Source organism: Cryptomeria japonica, chromosome 10, assembly GCF_030272615.1.
Source record: "Cryptomeria japonica chromosome 10, Sugi_1.0, whole genome shotgun sequence".
Taxonomy (NCBI): domain Eukaryota; kingdom Viridiplantae; phylum Streptophyta; class Pinopsida; order Cupressales; family Cupressaceae; genus Cryptomeria; species Cryptomeria japonica.
The window spans coordinates 148,377,167-148,390,839 of NC_081414.1; positions in this window are offsets into that span (position 1 = coordinate 148,377,167).

Here is a 13,673-nt window from a genome sequence, read left to right on the forward strand (position 1 = left end):
AGATCAACATGGCATGCTATGGAGATGAATAATTATTGTTGTAAATGCATTAAGTCAACATGTTTAATCGGTTATTGCAATGGATATTATATTATTTGTAAAATGTTTTTATTGTAATATCTTGTAGAGCCGACCTACTAAAATTGGTCTTAGGTTATGGTATAAATGTAAAATCTTATTTGTAAGATCAAATGTGGAATGCGAGAAAGGATTGTGTGAAAGTATATGCGAGAATAAGTAGAGCTATACACGTAGACATCATTGAAGATTGAAAGAGGGTTTTTGTGAAGACAATCAAAACTACATCGGTGTTGAATCTTGTTAGGTCCCGGAGACAACCAAGAGGGGGGGGTGAATCAGTTGTCTAACAAATTCAAACCAAAAACCAATTAACTAGCTTAATGCTTAATATCGGTAAACCAGTTAAGTGTGCCGGTAGATGGTGTTAATAGTAAATTGTTATACCGGTAAGGATTAATGCATGAAACATAAACATAAAGTCATCCACAACACATAACACCAATATTTGTACATGGAAATCCTGTAAGGGGAAAAACCACAGTGGGAAACCTTACCCACAATCAGATGATACTATTGCAGATAGTAAGTGTACATAAATGGGGTCTACACATGCAGAAAGGCCAATAACCTAGAGCTCACTGCTCAATCACAAATGGGAGTCACACTGACTACAGTTGGATGGTTAAATCCAATAAAAATGTACTACATAAAATAGCATCTTCATATGCTAGATTCAATGCCAGTGTAATGCTGATATGCTTCTACAAAAACCTATCTTCACCTTCAAATGATGTCTTCGTGTATAGCTCTGCTTAATATCGCATATACCTTCACACAATTCTTTTTTGCATTCCACAGTTGATCTTACAAATAAGATCTTACATTTATACCATACCCTAAGACCAATTTTAGTAGGTCGGCTCTACAATAAAAACATTTTTTATACAATATAATATCCAATGTAATAACCGATTAAACATGTCAGCTAAATGCATTTACATCAATAATAAATCATCTCCATAGCGTGCCATGCTGATCTAGAAAAGATAAACCTGTCGGTATAATCCTAGATAACCTTTGGTAAAATCAAATATGCAAATATGAATATACCAATGATCAATCCTTCAAAACAAAGTGTCCATATGATGTCTTCGAAATTATCAAGTGTCTTTCATATCATTCTAGGTACCGATGAATATTATATCCTACCGGTGAACCATATACCAGTAACTGTGCAATAGTTACTTGCTTGTCGGTGACTGTTGCTAGATCTCCAAAGTGCTTGTTTTCAGTAGGTGTTGTTATCAAAGACAAAACCATACCAAAATACCAACAATCTCCCCCTTTGGCATTGATGGCAACACAAGATGGAAAAACCATCAAACTGCCAAAATAGAAATGCCAAATACCAAAAATCTCCTAAACAATAATTTCACCCCCTGGGAGCAACATGTGTTTATCCAAAGATTAAATCTTGAATACCAATCTCTATCTCTCCTTAAAAGATAATGTGTTTTTCCATAGATATCTCTCCCCCTTTGACATCAAATGCCAAAGTTACAAAAATCAATTTTATACAAAATACCAACTACTCCCCCTTTGAAGTAGCTTCCTCGTCAAAGACCAGAATAAAAGATTTTTCTTTTAATTCTGTCGGTTGATGACAATCATCAACTGTCTAATTCTCTACCAGTGGTGGTATGACACCAAGATGATCTCTGAGATATTCAAAAGTCTCCTTAAGCAAAGGTTTTGTGAAAATATCTGCAAGCTATTCTTTAGTATTCACATAAACCAGTTTTATCTCTTTTTCTTCAACTTTTTCCCTTAGAAAATTTAGTTTGATAGAAACATGTTTTGTTTTAGAATGTAATATTGGATTCTTAGATATATCAATTGCTGTAGTGTTATCACAATATATGGTAAAAGGTTCCTTGCATTTTACCTTTATGTCTTTCAACATTTGCTTAAGCCATAGTACCTATGTATAATTAGTTGCTGCTGCAACATATTCTGATTTTGCTTTTGATAAAGATGTACAACTCTGTTTCTTACTCAACCAAGAAACTAATCTCTTTCCAAGAAAGAATGCTCCTCTAGTGGTTCTTTTTCTATCATCCACATCTCCTGCCCAATTTGTATCTGTATATGCACATAGATCAAAATTTTCATCTCTAGGATACCATAATCCAAGATTTGATGTGCCTTGTAAGTACCGAAAAATCCTTTTTACTGCTGATTCATGATTTTCCATAGGATTACTTTGAAATCTAGAAACAATACATAGTGCATTCACAATATCAGGCCTGGTTTGAGTCAAATATAGTAAACCTCCTATCATAGATTTGTATCTAGTTGTAATAACAGGAGTAGATTCATACCTTTGAGATAATTTGTCATTTGTAGTCATAGGTGTGCTTACCGGTTTAGAGTTCTCCATCCCACATTTCTTTAGTAATTATTTCAAGTACTTGGATTGACTCAAAAATATACCTTTATTAGTCTATGAAATCTGCAATCCTAAAAAGAATTTTATTTCTCCAATCATAGACATTTCAAATTCTTGCTGCATTTTAATAGAAAATTCCTTACATAATCCATCTTCTCCTCCACATATTATATCATCAACAAATACTTCAATAATCAAGATGTCATCATTAGTTACTTTGTAATATAAATTGCTATCTGCATTTCCTTTAGTAAAACCAATCTTTAAAAGATACTTATCCAACCTTGCATACCAAGCTCTTGGGGCTTGTTTCAATCCATACAAAGCTTTTATTAACCTGCAAACCATATTATTGTCATCTGTCAAATAAAATCCATCAGGTTGTTCAATATATACTTCCTCTTCAAGATATCCATTCAAAAATGCACATTTAATATCAATTTGATAGACTTTGTAGTCCTTGTGAGCTGCAAAAGCCAAGATTAATCTGACTGCCTCAATTCTGGCTACCGGTGCAAAGGTTTCATTGTAATCAACTCCTTCTTTCTAAGAATATCCCTTACACACTATTCTTGCTTTATTTCTGACAACCTTACCATCTTCATTAAGTTTGTTTCTAAATACCCATTTGGTTCCAATTACATTTTTATCTTTAAGCCAGGGAACTAATGTCCAAGTATTGTTTTTCTCAATTTGTCCTAATTCTTCTTCCATAGCTTTAATCCACAATTTATCTTCACATGCCTCATTGATAGATGATGGTTCAATTTGAGAAATAAGACATACCTCTTCATTTGCCAATCTTCCTCTTGTCATAACTCCTTTAAATTTTTTTCCAATTATCTAATCTTCAGAATGATTCAATCTCACATACCCGGGTGTCTTAGTTTGTTGTTGTTCTTCAATTATTGTGGAATCCTCTGATGATATCGGGGTAACTAGATCTTCATTCTGTACTGATGGATTCAGTGTAGGTTCATTTGTCACAATTTCTATTGCCGGTTCAGAGTCTATATACCTTGAAGTTCCTCTGAATTTTTCATCAATCTTTATCTTTGTACTCTCAACAATTTTCTGCAATCTCTTATTAAAACATCTATATGCCTTTCTCTTAGATGAATAACCAAGAAATATTCCTTCATCACTTCTAGGATCAAATTTTCCAATATACTTATCTCTTCTAATATAACATTTACTTCCAAAAATTCTGAAATACTTAAGAGTAGGAGTATTACCAAACCATAGTTCATGAGGGGTCTTACCGGTTCCACCTTTGATATGAACTTTGTTGAATGTATTGATAGTAGTGCTAACTGCCTCTCTCCAATACACATGTGGTAGATTTGCTTCTGATAACATACTTCTTGCTACATCCAAGATAGTTCTGTTTTTCCTTTCAACAACTCCATTCTGCTGTGGTGTCTGAGGTGCTGATCACTGTCTTTTGATTCCATTTACTTCACAAAAGGTATTAAAGTCCTTAGATGTGAATTCTCCTCCTTGATCTGATCTTAAACATTTGATTTTTTTACCAGTTTCATTTTCAACCATTTCTTTGAATAGTTTCAACTTCCCAAGTGCTTTTGATTTTTCTCTGAGAAAAGTAACCCAACACATTCTAGAATAATCATCAATAATTAGCATGAAATATCTATCACCTTGTAAGCTTTTAGTTCTAGTTGGACCACATAAATCAGTGTGAATTAAATCAAGAGCATTATTGGATTTTTCTAGAATACTTTTGAAACTAGCTCTAACTTGTTTTCCAAATTGACATTCCTTACAAATTGTGTTCTGAGGTTTCACAATTTTAGGTAGATCTCTAATTGCCTTAGAAGTACTATTTTTTACCATGCAATCAAAGTTTACATGACATAGTCTCTTATGCCATAACCAACTTTCATCTATATGTGCAATTAAGCATGCCTTTTCACTGCTATTCAAATGAAAGATATTACCTCTAGTCTGATTACCAGTTGCAATTTCTAAAATAGTTCTATTCATGATTTTGCATTTTCCATTTTTAAATTGTAACTAAAATCCTTTCTCAACTAATTGACCAACACTTAAAAGATTATGCTTTAATCCTTCAACATAGTAGACATTGTCAGTGTTATGCTTGCCATCAAGAGATATTGAACCCTTACCTTTGATTGAACAAGCTTTGTCATCTCCAAATCCTACTAAACCTCCATTGTATTCTTGAAAGTTCAAGAATTTACCTTTGTCTCTAGTCATGTGATGTGAGCATCCTGAGTCAATGATCCATTCATCCTTTGCTTCAACTTTAGCTGCTAGGGCTTGTTCTACTGGTTGAGCAGTAGGTGTCGGTTGATCTTCTGTTATAGCAACAAAAACCCATCCATTGGCTATCAGATCCTCATCAGAATCATCAGTCACACCTTCATCAGCAATGTAACAAGATTTGTCTTTGTTCTTCTTAAACTTGTATCTCTGATATTCAGGATTAGGCTTGTATGTTCTTCTAGCTTCTTCTCTTATTCTAGCATGTCTATCAGGGCATCTCAAAGCCATATGACCAATTTTATTGCAGTTAAAACATTTAAAGGGTGCTTTACCTTCATACTTACTTCCAATTGGACCTTTTGGCATTTTTCTTGCAAATAGTGCTTCAAGTTCTTCAAGCTCTTCATTCTCCTTCCTAGTTTCTTCAAGTTCTCTTGCATAAAAGGCTTTCCAGTCTGATTTGTCAAATGATGGAGTAGATGATGTTGATGCTTTAAAAGCCAGATTAGTTTTTATAGTAGCAATAGAACCAAATTCCTCAATTTCAAAAGTTGAAAGTTTTCCAATCAATGTATCCCTAGTCACTGATGTATTAGGCATTGTTCTCAACTCATTTATAGCAGTAACCTTCATTTTATATGCCAGTGGAAAAACTCTTAAGATTTTTGAAACAATTTCATCCTTACTCAAGGTTCCTCCACAACATTTAATACCCAAAACAATTTCATTTACTCTTTCCATAAAAGCAGAAATCCTTTCATCTTCTTCCATTTTCAAATGTTCATACCTAACTCGGAAGCTTTCAAGTTTTGGAATCTTGACTATGGAATCTCCTTCATTTAGTGTTTCCAAATGATCCCAAATAGCTTTAGTAGTAGACCTATCTGATAATCCCATGATTTGTTGATCTAATAATGCACTCAAAAGTGCTTATCTTGGTTTGCAATCATTCTCTTCATCTTTGGCTAAGGTAGCTAGAGCAGTCTGACCAACTATAGCAGTAGTATAACCATTCTTTGTAACTTCCTAGATGTCTTTACTGATGCAATTCAGATGTGTCTCCATCCTGATCTTCCATATCCCATAGTTGGTTACATCAAGTTTAGGACTGTCCTTCCTAAAGTAATTAGTAGACATTACATCTCCTCAAGTTGTCAAACTTCTAAAAAAGAGGACTAGGCTCTGATACCAATTGTTAGGTACCGGAGACAACTGAGAGGGGGGGGTGAATCAGTTGTCTAATAAATTCAAACCAAAAACCAATTAACCAACTTAATGCTTAATATCGATAAACCAGTTAAGTGTGTCGGTAGATAGTGTTAATAGTAAATTGCTATACTGGTAAGGATTAATGCATGAAATATAAACAAAAAGTCATCCACAACACATAACACCAATATTTGTACGTGGAAACCCTGTAAGGGGAAAAACCATAGTGGGAAACCTTACCCACAATCAGATGATACTACTGTAGATAGTAAGTGTACATAAATTGGGTCTGCACATGCAGAAGGGCCAACAGCCTTGAGCTCACTGCTCAATCACAAATGGGAGTCACACTGACTACATCTGGATGGTTAAATCTAATAAGAATGTACTGCACAAAATAGCATCTTCATATGTTGGATTCAGTACTGGTGTAATGCTGATATGCTTCTACAAAAACCTATCTTCACCTTCAAATAATGTCTTCGTGTATACCTTTTCTTAATCTCACATAAACCTTCACACAATTCTTTTTCGCATTCCACACTTGATCTTACAAATAAGATCTTACATTTATACCATACCCTAAGACCAATTTTAGTAGGTCGTCTGTACAATAAAAACATTTTTTATACAATATAATATCCGATGCAATAACTGATTAAACATGTCGGCTAAATGCATTTACATCAAAAATAAATCATCTCCATAGCATGACATGCTGATCTGAAAAAGATAAACCTACCGGTATAACCCTAGATAACCCTGGACCTATTTGTCAGTAAAAGCAAATATGCAAATATGAATATACCAATGATCAATCCTTCAAAACAAAGTGTCCATACGATGTCTTCGACATTACCAAGTGTCTTTCATATCATTCCAAGTACCGGTGAAAATTATATCCTACCGGTGAACCATATACCAGTAACTGTGCAATAGTTACTTGCTTGCCGGTGAATGTTGCTAGATCTCCAAAGTGCTTGTTTTCAGTAGGTGTTGACATGAATGACAAAACCATACCAAAATACCAAAAAATCCAACATATGAAGATTCTATTTTGTGCAGTACATTCTTATTGGATTTAACCATCCAACTATAGTCATTGTGACTCCCATTTTGTGATTGAGCAGTGAGCTCGAGGCGGTTGGCCTTTCTGCATGTGCAGACCCCATTTATGTACACTTACTATCTGCAGTAGTATCATCTGATTGTGGGTAAGGTTTCCCACCATGTTTTTTCCCCTTATAGGGTTTCCACGTACAAATATTGGTGTTATGTGTTATGGATAAGTTTGTGTTTATGTTTCATGCACTAATCCTTACTGGTATAGCAATTAACTATTAAAACTGTCTACCGACATATTGAACTGGTTTACCGATATCAAGCATTAAGTTGGTTATGTAGTTTTTGGTTTAAATTTATTTGACAACTGATTCACCCCGCCCTCTCAGTTGTCTCTAAGACCTAACAGTTATTTGGTCCGACATATATGTTTTGTTCTAGTTTGGCAGTTTGCTTTAGTTTACATTGCCTTTCTATCATGTAGTTTATGTATTTACTTCATGAAGTTTTGAGGTCCAATATCTACCCTTAGCAAAAGGTGTTTTGGGTCTGGTCCCATCAAGATGTGATGAAGGCATAATCCGCAAGGTATTTTTGGATCCATTCCTATCAAGACATATTGGAGGTGTGTTATACAAAGCACTTTCTGATCAAGTTGGAATCCAACATCTTTTGAAGATTTGTTTTCGCTTTTGTGTGTGGAAATTTCGGTTTCACCCCTTTCCAATTGAGCCAACTAATCAAAATATTTGGTGTTGATATATATGGCCATTGATTTTTCATGTTAGAGGTATGGTAGTTGAAAAAAACTATTGGTGTACATTTTGTATATGTGAATATTTTATGAATGTGAATGTTATGTGGTACATGTATAGTTGATGTATAAAATAGTTTGTGCACCTCAATTGAATTGTGATTCATGCATATGTCAGATGCAACTCTAAACAGTTTAATTTTGTGTTCTATCATCCAATAGTGAGCCTTTTGTATCTAGGAAGTGAGCCAACTCCTTATACTCTATAACTAGTTACATATTGCATTATTCCTGAGAGAACACTCTCTCTGTGGTTTTTCCCATATAGGGTTTTCCACCCACAAATTTGGTTTTATGTGTTTTGTGTTAATTTCCTTTCTGAATTTGAATTATGTTATGTGATTGGTTAGTTAGAAGCTTCAATAAGTTCAAAGGAATACACATCCACCCCTCCCCTCTCAACATTTCAAATATTCAACAATCGGTATCAGAGCCAAGTCCTTTGAAAGATTTTAACGACTCAAAGGAGATCCGGAAAGTTGAACTTATGGATTTAAGTTAAGATCTTATAAATTCTCTTGAGGATCTTGAAGTTGTAGAAAATGAAAGTAAACACCTAAAAGAAAATATCCAATCAGAAAATGAATGCATGTAGAAACTAAGAGAGCAGATCCAAAATTTTAATATAAGGCATCTATTGATGTTAAGATGGATGTGGAGGATAAATGTTAGGTCTTTCTTTGTTATTTACTTGATTTGTGGGATTCTCATGTTATGGTTATTGATATTACTTATGTTATTTGAAGATCAAAGATGTGGTGGGTGCCTTGACTGGTGAAGAGATGTGGAGGAAGGTAAACATCAGTTCAAAGAAATCCTTAATTGTTCATGGGAGACCTAAGGAAAAAGGCAAGAAGAATAAGAAGTATGATAAATCCAAGTCTAAAGGGATATCCAAATCTCCTAGAAAATCCAAAGTCATTTGCTAGAATTGTGGTAAATTAGGACATATCTGTAAGGATTGCAAAGAAGGAAAGAAGAAGAAAAGGAAGAATTTTGATTCTAATTCTGAGTCCAAGGAGGAAGATGGGGATACATTCATTGTAGCTTTGGCCACTCATGTAGGTAATGATGCATGGTTAATTGACTCAGGTGCATCTTTTCATATGACTTCCAATAGAGTGGTTTTCTGAATATGGAGAATTAATTAGAGGTAAGGTTTACCTTGGTGATGATTCTAATTTAGATATTATTGGTCATGGTAAGGTTAGAATTAGGATTCCTAATGGTATTGTAAAATGATTTAGTGGTGTGTTGCATATCCCTAGACTAAAACAAAAAAACTATTTGTGATCAAACTGATGGATGTGGGTGTGTGGGTAGTCTTTCTTGATGCAGGATGTAAAATGGTGAATGGTGCTATGGTGATTGCTAGAGGTGTCAAATTTGATACTTTGTATAAGCTAGAAGCATAAATTTTCCAGTGCAATATAACTTCTATTAAAAGGAAATATGTGGATACTATTGGAATCCAAGAACACTGAGAGGGGGGGGGGTTGAATCAGTGTTCTTCTAGTATAATAAATTTTAACCTTATTAACAATGCAATTCAATAATCAGTAAATATGAAAGAATATAACAAAAAATAGAAATAAAGAAACCACAAGAGCATACACCATAAGACAAATATTTATATGTGGAAAACCTCAAAGAGGAAAAACCATGATGGGATTGGAGACCCATAATATCTATCCAATGGCCAAATAAATAAATATTATAATAGGGGCCTACACATGCAGGAAGGCCAACGATCTAGATCACACTGCTCATCACAAAAAGAGCCTCACTGACTACAAACACCACATACGGAGTTACAAACAAAATTTTGAACTCTGAGAGTGCATCTGCTATGCTAGATGAGTTTTAGTTAAAGCACAGTCTGTACCTATTTACATTGTGTCCTTCCTTACCATTATCTTGCTTCGTTTCACAAACCTCTAAACAAAAATCCAAGACCGACTATAGAATATTACATTCTCATTCTATCGATCAAGATTGCTCACACAACATCACATTACTATATCCCATTACTTAATATGCATCCTCAAAATAACCTAACTAGACTAACTCAAATACCCTTTCCAAACACAAACATAAATGCCTTATGTAGACGTATAATGATAATACATTTTATTTACATGTCGGCCTAAACAAAAATAAATTCATTAAACTTCAAGATCAATGCCTTTGATCATTGTCATCTAGACCTACCAGATCAATTTCTTGTGTCGGCCTCATATACTGATTCCTAGATTGTCGATTTCCCTTTCCTGTCGGTGTTGGTTTCATGTGTGCCGAATGACTAAATGTAGGTTTCCAACCAATTGCGTAGGGGAAAAAGTGAGACTAAGTATGGAAACCCTAATCCCACTCTCATACACACTCATGGAATACAAAAGAGCCTAGGGAGGTAACACACGTCAGCTACTTCTTATGAGATAAAAAGAACCATGGATTACGTCCTAGGTTTTATATTACTTTGCTGTAAATGAGAGAGAGGAATGATGCAAAATGTGATCTAACCTAGAAAGCAAATAAGAAAGAAAACCCTAATCTGAGAATACAGATCAAAGAATAACTGATACACTACTGAAAAGTATAGATCAGAAGACAAAATCAAAAGTGCATATGTTTGAAATCTGAGCAGAAATGTCCAAGACCAGGGTCCCACACCATTGTCCTGATTCTGCAATTCTGGAGCTGCAACTGACAGGAGGGATTTTGAGATCTACAAAGTACTATTCTACCAAGTTCTGCTAATAGAGGGTAGGACCAGTGTGCCACACCACTATTGTGGGAAGGACTAGGGCACCACACCCCTATCCTTGGGGTTTTTGCCAATATCTGCAACCTAGAACTGTCTTTGTGTGATCTTCTGGTCCCGAAACTTCTAGTGATGCTCATATCCGAACCTATACCTAAAGCTGAAAAAGAGGGTTTGGGGTTCCTATATCAGGTTTTGCCTTAGTCAAATCCTAGTGTTGGTTATTTCCACCTCCATGAATAGCTGATAATGTACTGAAAATGTGTGTGCAAGAAGACCTAGTTTCATGAGGTTCCATGAGATCAAGAGTGATGTCACGAGTAATTTCAATAAGAGTTTATAAGGTCTATTTGAGTCATTTTAAATCATAATGTAAGTCTATGTAAGACATTTTTCATAAATTTTCCAAAAGGTCCTCATGAGGTTGAAGTGTTCCAAAGTGTGTTAAAAGACCCAAATAAGGGTAATAAGGATGTAAAATGCATAAATGAGGAGTTCCAAATTGGTTAAAGGGTAATTATGAGAGTTCCAAAGGATGGGAATCACTATTTAAATGATGTAATGTTGATCCAAACCGAAGAGAAAAGGAGTACATTTTGTTTGAAATTGGGAATTCATAAACTTTTGTTTTGCAGTCCTAAAACAATTATTTTCTCTATTTCTAGGCCTTGTACGACCATGTAAGGCCTGGAAATGGTGTATAATTATTATGAAAATTTAGGGAAATGAGTTAAATTTCTTTTGGCTTTGATTTAGTGTTTTTTTATGAAGGAATGATTGAGTTTTGTTAGATTTTGTAAAAGTAGTTTGTAAACCCTCATATACAGAGGTGTGTGCAAGGGTTTTATCATATTCCACATTTTAACCATGGGAAAACTATAAATATTAGTTATTATGAGAGTAAATTCAAGAGGATTTCAGATGGATTTTATTTCATATAAAATGGGTTTGTATTTTGGGAGATATTTGATGCCCTAGGTGGACTGTACATGCACAATTCTTGTTTTTCTGTAATAGTCAAAATGGTCTTTATATAGAGACCATATCTCTTAACTCCATTGTTGGATTATTCTACATTTGGGATATGTTTTATTACTCCTAGTTATTGGCATCTTCACCAAAGTGATTTTAAAAATGTTGTTTGGTTTGGAAGATGTGAATAACATAATGAAGGGTATCAAAATTGTCACAACTGGGATATATTTGGAAGGTGATTGGAAGCATGAATTGGATGGACTCATGATTGATTGGTATGAATTTTTAAGGATATGGTGAGAGTTTTTGATTAATTGAAGGTTATTGATTGAATGTTTAAGTTAATGGAATGTAAAGGTTGTAAGTATCTTTGATAAGATTGAGGAACCTATCATATTTGTTATTGATTCAATGATAAGGTGTGTTGTTACATGAGAAATGCCTCTGAAATGTTGTTCAGTCGATTGGATGAGCATGATACTTGATGGTTGGTTGGTTTTCCATGATACTCTGCATTAGAAAACATTCAGAAGGTCCAAATTTGAACTTGGATAAAATTGTTCCTACAGAACGTCTCCACATTCTTTATGAAGGTTGCCCCATCTAGGATTTGAGTTATTGTTCAAAGAGTCACATTAAATACACTAGCATTATTGGTACAGATTTGGACCAACTTACACAATGTGAAGTCAATGCTTTGCAGTTGGAGGTTCATAATTCAAGGTGGATTTTTGGTTCCAATATTTTTGAAATTTTTTTACAAGACATTATTGTTGGAACCCTTCTTATAATAGTTGCAAGCTGGTAGTTGAAAATGATGGTTTTTGATTACCAACCACATTTCTACACCGATAGTTATTTCTCCCAACCCATCAATGAATTCACTTAAATAATTGTGGGAATGATCTTGAGGCATGAGCATCCCTGGTTCACAACAATCTTGCATCAACCAAAAACGTTTTCTTTTCTATTTGCTTTCTATTTGCAGTTTCAGTTTTCCTTTGTGTGTCCTAGTTTTGGCACATCGATTTCCTTTGGAGTTGGATTCTTCTTGAAGACCTGACCACCCTACTTTCTTTCTAACCACATCTCATTTGGATCACTTTTTGGCAAGATATCGCTACCAGTTTCCTTGACAGTTTCTTGTTACTGGTTGCCTGAGACCTATTCTGGTGATCTACCAGAACCCATTCTGATGCTTACAGAGCCTTGGACATTGATCTCAATGTTTCTTGGCATGTGGCCGACCTTTTGCATTTCATCCTTTGGTTTTTTCGAAGGCCGACCTCATTCATTTATGCACGTTATGGTTTTGATCCTTTTGGGCCGACTAGGTCCTTTGGATATATATATATATATATATATATATATATATATATATATATATATATATATATATATATATATATATATATATATATATATATATATATATAGGCTGACCTTTTTCATTTCATCCTTTGGTTTTTCCGAAGGCCGACCTCATTCATTTATGCATGTTATGGTTTTGATCCTTTTGGGCCAGCTAGGTCCTTTGGATATATATATTTATAATCATTCTTTAGAATGTAATCAATCAACTTAAAGAATAAAGGAGTATCAGATAGATAGTGCTTTGAAGATAGATCTTTCAATTCAAGGTCCTCATGTGACCTATTCTACTAGGCCTATGTGATGGTATTTTGTAACCCGGTTGTTATCGGTTGGATGTAATTAACTATCATGCATTAAAATTATCCGTTATGCATTGCCTCCATCATATCTATGTATTTTCATTGTGTTAACTCTTGCTAACCAGTTTGGACTGATCTCCTTGAGGTCCCTCCTCACCGGTGACTGCTTCAAGTGGTATCAGAGAGAAGTTCATTCTGAAGGTTGTGTTTCCTAAACCATGTTGTAGGGTGGTGAATTATGGATCCGACTTGCAATTGCAGAGGACTAGCATGGATCAATGGCATGAAGAGGAACTAGAAATGGTGGAGCACATTACATGGAATAGCAGCCCAGTTAGAAGCCATGGAGACAACCTAGAGAAGAGGCTGACATGTTGAGGATGTGAATGAAGATGAAGGAGAAGAAGCCTTGGTAGAACAAGTGAACCTACCGGCAGTTGATCTGAAGGAGGAAAGGTT